This window comes from Dipodomys ordii, unplaced genomic scaffold, assembly GCF_000151885.1.
Source record: "Dipodomys ordii isolate 6190 unplaced genomic scaffold, Dord_2.0 Scaffold70, whole genome shotgun sequence".
In the NCBI taxonomy this organism is placed as follows: domain Eukaryota; kingdom Metazoa; phylum Chordata; class Mammalia; order Rodentia; family Heteromyidae; genus Dipodomys; species Dipodomys ordii.
The window spans coordinates 11,651,649-11,658,713 of NW_012267286.1; positions in this window are offsets into that span (position 1 = coordinate 11,651,649).

Genomic DNA, 7,065 nt, shown 5'->3' on the forward strand with positions numbered 1-7,065 from the left:
CTCCCAATCCGTGGGCTTTCTATTGATCTTGCTAGCTCTGGGGGGGAGGGGAAGGACTGGGTGGGGGGGTGGGGGGAGAGGCTGGGAAGGGATGTGAAGGGTAAACAAAGGAGGAGGCTTCAATGCTTGATAAGAAATGTATGCATTATCCTGCCCATGTAATTGTAACCCCTCTGTACAGTATGTTTACAAAATAAAATAAAATAAACCTAACAGTAATCAGAAGCCAACATCGCCAAACTAAACTCATTCCCTTCACCATTCTTAAAGCAAAACTTGAGACAATAAATTTAGCTGAATTAATTTGAGCAAACAATATTCATTCATGGGACGGCACTCAGAAGCAGAAGAGATTCAGAGAAATCTATCCAGTCAAGTAAATGGAGTCATCTACAAGACAAACACCAGGTGCTGGTGATTCACACCAGCAATCCTTACTACTCAGGAGGCTGAGATCTGAGGGATCAAGGTTCAAAGCCAGCCTGGGAAGGAAAGAGTCCAGGAGACTCTTATCTCTAATTAGCTGTAAGTGGAGCTGGGGCTCAAGTGGTAGAGAGCTAGCCTTGAGTGAAAAAGCTCAAGGACAGCACCCAGGTCCTGAGTTCAAGCCGCAGGACCAATCTATTTTTTTTTTTAAAAAAAAAGGCAAACACAGAAGCTAAGTAGAGAAAACTCCAGACGGGCGACTGCTAGCATACCATATTTCAGCATGGGTGTGATGGGGTAGTGGCTTTACCTGGGCCTAGTCTGATTAGTAGAGTGCCTAGGATTGGTTGAAGTTCAGTTGTTTGTGATTGATGAAATCAATTGTATCAATTTGTATTGGTTACAAATGTCTATCTTTTTTCTAGTTAGGTTTTATTTGTTATTGTGGTAAGGCTGCAGTCAAGACAGCCTCAGATTTATCCCTTCCTGCTTACCTAATATCCCAACCTGTAAATCATTTGAGCTATGTTCATAACTGTTTATTGTTTTAAAATTTACCTTCTTAAAGAACAAGGAAGAAAGAGAGAGAAAGAAAGAGAGAGAGAAAGAAAGAAAGAAAGAAAGAAAAGAAAAGAAAGAAAGAGAAAGAAAGAAAGAAAGAAAGGGAGGAAGGAATGAAGAAAGGAAGGAAGGAAGGAAAGAAAAGAAAGGAAGGAAGGAAAGAAAGAAAACATGAGAATCAGAACATAGACACATTATTTTAAAATTGGTTAAATGTTTCATGACAAAAACAGACTCAGAGACCAATGCAACAGACTAGAAGGCACAGAAATAAATCCATCCACCTATTAAACACTAACCCTATTAAACAAACACTATTCAACACTAAACACCTGTGGTTGGTTTCTTCTCAATGTGTCCAAGCCCCAGTATCAGCACAAAAGAAAAAAGGAAAAGGAAATAACAACAAATGTCCAGTTTCATATAATAATTAAAACTCTGAATGTGGCTTAGGCCAATTCTAATTCTTCTCTCCCTGGCTACAGCGTTGAGCTAAGAGTCAATAATGGAAAAAATACACTTGGTTAGCTTTCTCCTACATGTGTTGGCAATGCTTCCTCAGTTACAAAATGGGCTCCTAGCCCTCTGCTGAGAAAAGAAGGAAGAAAGAGACAAGAAAGGACTAACTCATCCTGAGCTGGTTTATACTTCTTGGCAAATTATATCACAATGATCACTCTCCTGTGACTATAAGTAAAATGTTTTTAGGAAAAAAGAAACATACGAAGCTAAAACTATAATGAGGAGAGGACAGTTACTCTGCCCTTTTAATATCTGAGTGACTAGACACCAATTGGATAATCAAATCGCCTTATTTGTTAATTGCTTTATGTTGTTTTTCCTGAGACAGATAAATCCAGCCTCACACAGAATTGTAGTTGGAAGTTATTATTATAAAAGTGATGTACAGAGAGGTTACAGTTGGGAGGGGATTTTAATAATCAGATCATTGTGACTAGTCTTATTTAATATTATACCCAAACATGACAAATGATAGTTTCTTATAAGATAATTGCAGGGTAAAATCTGAAATGTGATATTAATGAGCTTTTTATATTCAGTTCTAATAAAACTAGTGGTCCGTCTTAAACTTTGAACAGGTCTTTTGAGTGTGCATAATATGACAGTGTGCATTAGTCTTGTAAGAAACATTGGTTCAGTGAGTTAATGCAGGTTTTCCAAATGCTGACACATTTCATTATGCAATATTGTAAAAATTGTGTTGATATACTGCCGACATCAGCAGAAAAAGTCTTTAAGTATTGAGAAGATTTCAAGGTCTTTGTAGCAGACACGAGCTTTCCAAAACACTCACTTGTGGGGTTTTGTTGTTTTTTGATTGCTCAAATTTTTTTTATTGGCTGACTTTGCTCAATCTCTAAAACATGTCAACTCAAAAATCCCCAAGCCTAGATAACCAGAGTTTTTCTGCCTACACATCTAAATAGTAACAGGGAAGGACTGGAAACATGGCTTAAATAGTAGAGCCTGCCTAGCAAGTACAGGCCCTGAGTCCAAAGTCAAGTACCCCAAAGAAGAGGAGGAAGAAGAGGAGGGGAGGGAGGAGGAGGAGGAGGAAGAAGTAGAGGACGAGGAGGAAGAGGAGGAGGAAGAAGAGGAGGAGGAGGAGGAAAAGGAGGAGGAAGAAAAAGAAGAGGAGGAGGAGGAAAAGGAGGAGGAAGAAGAAGAGGAGGAGGAGGAGAAAGAAGGTAGAGAGGAGGAAGAAGGTGAGAGGAGGAAAGAGGGAGAGGACAGGGAAGAGGGAGAAGAAAAAGGGGAGGAAATTTCAACCATTTGAACAAGTGCGCAAACAGGTTTTGGTCCAATATTCTGTACACATTCAAGTGTGCAGACGGATGTGATGCTGATTTGATATTTTGTCATCTTTAAAAATATATGTACTTGGGGCTGGGAAGGTGGCTCAGTGGTAGAGCGCTTGCCTTGCATGCCTGAGGCCCTGGGTTCGATTCCCCAGCACCACATAAGCAAAAAGAAAAAAAGCCGGAAGTGGCGCTGTGGCTCAAGTGGTAGAGCGCTAGCCTTGAGCTGAAGAGCTGAGGGACAGTGCCCAGGCCCAGAGTTCAGAACCCACAACCGGACCCTAAAAATAAAAATAAAAATAAATATATGTACTCAAGGACCAAGACTTGATGAAATAGTAATTTTACTGCTTTATCAAGGGTGATACACTGTACTACTAATGTACAGTCCTAATGTACAGTAATGAAGTGAATGAGAGAGTGAAGTGTCACAGTAGCAGAAATCTTACCCACCAGTGATTTTCCACCTGTGGTGCAAATGTCAACATAATGAAAAGGACAAATAACAACTTAATATAATTATGAAAATAATTTTGACTCTTAAAATTCTCTTGGAGAGTTTTCCATGAGTCTACAGACCAGAGATCTATTTTCATCTGCATATTTAAAGTTAGATGAATTCTAGATCAGCCTCCTCTAAGGAGAAAGTTATTAAAGCAAAATGAATATGTATCATTTCCACCTATACTATAGTAGCAAGAACTTGGTTGCTTAGCTTTTATTAGCACTTTGTCACTAACTATTAAGTACCCGCACTACTCAATGGTTTTAAATTTGTTATTAGATTCAGTCAATGGATGGTGGATGTAGACTGATCTCAGTTCTAGTCTCCGCTATAATCTCTCTATATCTTTGGTGAGTTGAAAATGCATGAGCCAGCTCTATGTCTCTTACCATCCAGCCGGCTAACACAACCTTATTCACAAACAGCAGTGAAATCCCAAGAGAGGCAGTTATATAAAAGGTCTATCTAGGTTGTGGATCAAAACTGACATAGTGTCACTCCCAGTGGTTTTTATTCAAAAATGCAAGTCCCAAGGCCAGTACACACTCAGAATGGTGAAATAAGATTCCATTTATTTAAAGGAGAAGCAGCAGAGTCACATGGCCAAAGAACACGAGTACAAGACAAGTAATAGTTTCAGCCAGTCTGCAAGATCTGTACTCTCTACATGGCCAAAATTATCTCCCAAGAAGGGTGTCAAAATCACCTTCTGAGTAGAAAAAATTATAAGAAAAAATTAGCCATCTGTGGATATCTAAATTATCCCCCAACTCTAATTAGAATCGCTACAAATTTGGGGAGAATCTTGAAATGCAAATAGTTATTCTATATAAATAGCCAAAACAATGCTAACGAACATGAAACACTTGTCTGCGCAGATAGCAAGACCAGTGGAACACATATAGAAATGAGAAACACACCTGTTCATAAATGGAAATTTGATTCAAAATGCATATCTATTATATATCTGTGGAAACCAAGGTCTATCTTAATGCACTTTGTGCTGCTGTCCCAGAACATCAGAGACTGGGTAATTTGTAATGAACAGAAGCTTATTGGCTCAGAGTTCTACAGACTGGGAGCTGTAAGACCAGGCTACAGCATCTAGAAAAGGCCTTCTCCCTGCAGCATACCATAGAAGCAATCATCACATCTGTGAAAGGCAAAAAGAGAAAGCAAGAGGAGACTGAACATGCTCAGTCTGACCCAGGCTCAGCATGGGTGGGTTTGGTGTCATGAATGGCAGAGCTCACATGGTCTAATCCATCTCTTAGAGGTCCTATTTTAATATAAGTACAATGGCAATCTTCAATATGAGTTCATTTTGTTTTTGTGCCAGTACAGGTGCTTGAACTCAGAGTATTGGCACCATCTCGGAGGTTTTTGTGTTTAAGGCGGATGCTCTACCACTTGAGCCACAGATCTTCTTCCAGCTTTTAAGTGGCTAATTCAAAATATGAGTCTCCCAGACTTTCCTGCCCAGGTTGGCTTCAGATTGCAATCCTCAGATCTCAGCCTACTGGATTACAGGACTTGAGCCACTGTTGCTCCACTTCAATGTGAGTTTGTGGGGGGACAAAACGTTCAAATCTTAGCCAGGCTAAAGAGTTCCATGTAAAATGCCAACCCAGAACAATTTTAGAGGGTAATATTGGATGTCATTGTGATTTGAAGGAAAATAAAGATCTTGTGTATCAGACCCAAAGTTATCATGAGGAAAGAAAATGGTCACATTGAAATATACTAAAATAGTCATCTCTAATCAAAGTCACTTTACAGAACATGCTGACACGAGTCAGTATGAACGTGAGAGTGGAACAGATAAAGAGATGAATGGAATGGAACAGCCAGAAATGGCTCAAGCTGGTCACAAGCCATAAACTGGGGGAGAGTATTTACAATACACATACAAAGAGAAAAGGCAGTATCTAGAAGCAAGGTATGCAATGTTCAGAGGCGCTGGAAGATAAAGAAATGACTTAGCACAGAGGCATAGACCTGAAGCTCAGACTTTGACCTTCAACGCTAAGACATGCATCTATTTATCCACTCCTTTCTTCCATAAAGCCCGTTGCCATCCATGTAACATTAGACAAGAATTATCACCTCTCTAAAAGGCAGCATTACTGTTGTTTTCTAATCTCAAAAACACAGTATTCCTTACAACGTGTAAGCAAAGTTGGGTGCCAGTAGCTCACACCTATAACCCTAGCTGAGATCTGAGGATTGCAGTTCAAAGCCAGCCAGGAAAGTCCATGAGACTCTTATCTACAATTAACCACAAGAATATGCCTATAAATCTACAAGTTAATCCAATGGATAATAAAAGACAAGTAACTACATTTGGACATGATTAATGAAACAGCACTCTAAGCATTCACACAGTAAAAACAAAGGAGGATATTCTTAGGAGAGGATCATAATGGCTCAATAGCTGTGCACATATGACAATATAAAATGATGCTTATCAAAATGAATTCCAAGAAATGGAAACAAGGGGTTTTTATTTTGCACTGTTTTCAGTTATTTCTTTTCCCCCCACCTTTGGTTTATTCCCTTTTGTCACTTTTTTAAAATTTCTGTACCCTTTGTTTTGTGTATAAGTTTATCTGATTTAGGAAAGGAAAGGGGAATCTCAGAAGTGGTGGGACAAAGGGTGAACCAATTCAACAGCGATACTCACTAGACACTGTGTTGGAAATGAACTTTACAACTTGGGAGGTAGGAGCACTGGGAGGGGAAAAAGTGAGAGACAATGAGGGAGAAGGTAACACTGTTCAAAAATAAATGTACTCGTTACCTGACTAACGTAACTGGAACCCCTCTGTACATCATCTTTACAACAAAATTTAAATTAAAAAATAAATTTTACACACACACACACACATCTCAGTATTCTCATGGTGCCTGGTGTCTGTCTCCTGATGCCAAAGGCTAAGTCAATCTCTGGACAAGAGTCAATGGGGCCCACAGAAATCTTTGCCCACCCCTCCGCCAGTCCTATGTACACCCTCTTTTCCAGAGAAGTTGAACTTGAACGGTCCCAGTGGGAGGTTATGGGAACACATCCTTAATCTCAGGAGCCCTGATTAATCCTGCACCTGCCTGTCATCTCACTAGTAAAGTGTTGACACTTCGTAGACATCTAGTAGATCAGAAGAGGTGACCTCTAAGAAAGGAAATGTAAATCCAAGTTCCCGCACAAAGTATTGTAAGTTGCCCAGAGAGAAGAGAAAGGAAGGAAGTCGAAGCCTGGTCGTGCCTCGGTATCCCCTGGAAAGCCCAGCTGTGGAATAAGGTCTGAGAAGTAATAGAGAGACATGGAGAAGAATCTTCTGGAAAGTATGTGGAATCACACCCTGAGTTTGATTCCATGGTAATAATACTGGTATTGTGAGACATTTCAATAAAGGAAAATATGTGCTAGATCTGTACATCATAGTATGCCTGGGTTAAATGCGGATGGATAAAAAGCTGAAGCTATGGTCTATGATAAAAAGAAAAAGAAAATATGGTTTTATAAATGATTTTTTTTAAGTCTAGAAAATGAAATGGCCACAGGATGGCAGCAAAAGGTAAGAGATAAGGTAAGTGGCAGGTTTGGTTAATTAACCCTTCAAAGTATGGACAAAACTTCAAGAATCTGAACATTACCTGCATATCATTCTGGAAACTAGATGCAGAAATAAATGAAAAAATAAAAAGATCATAAGGATTAGAGTTCTTTGATTACAATTTATTTCCTTGGGGGAA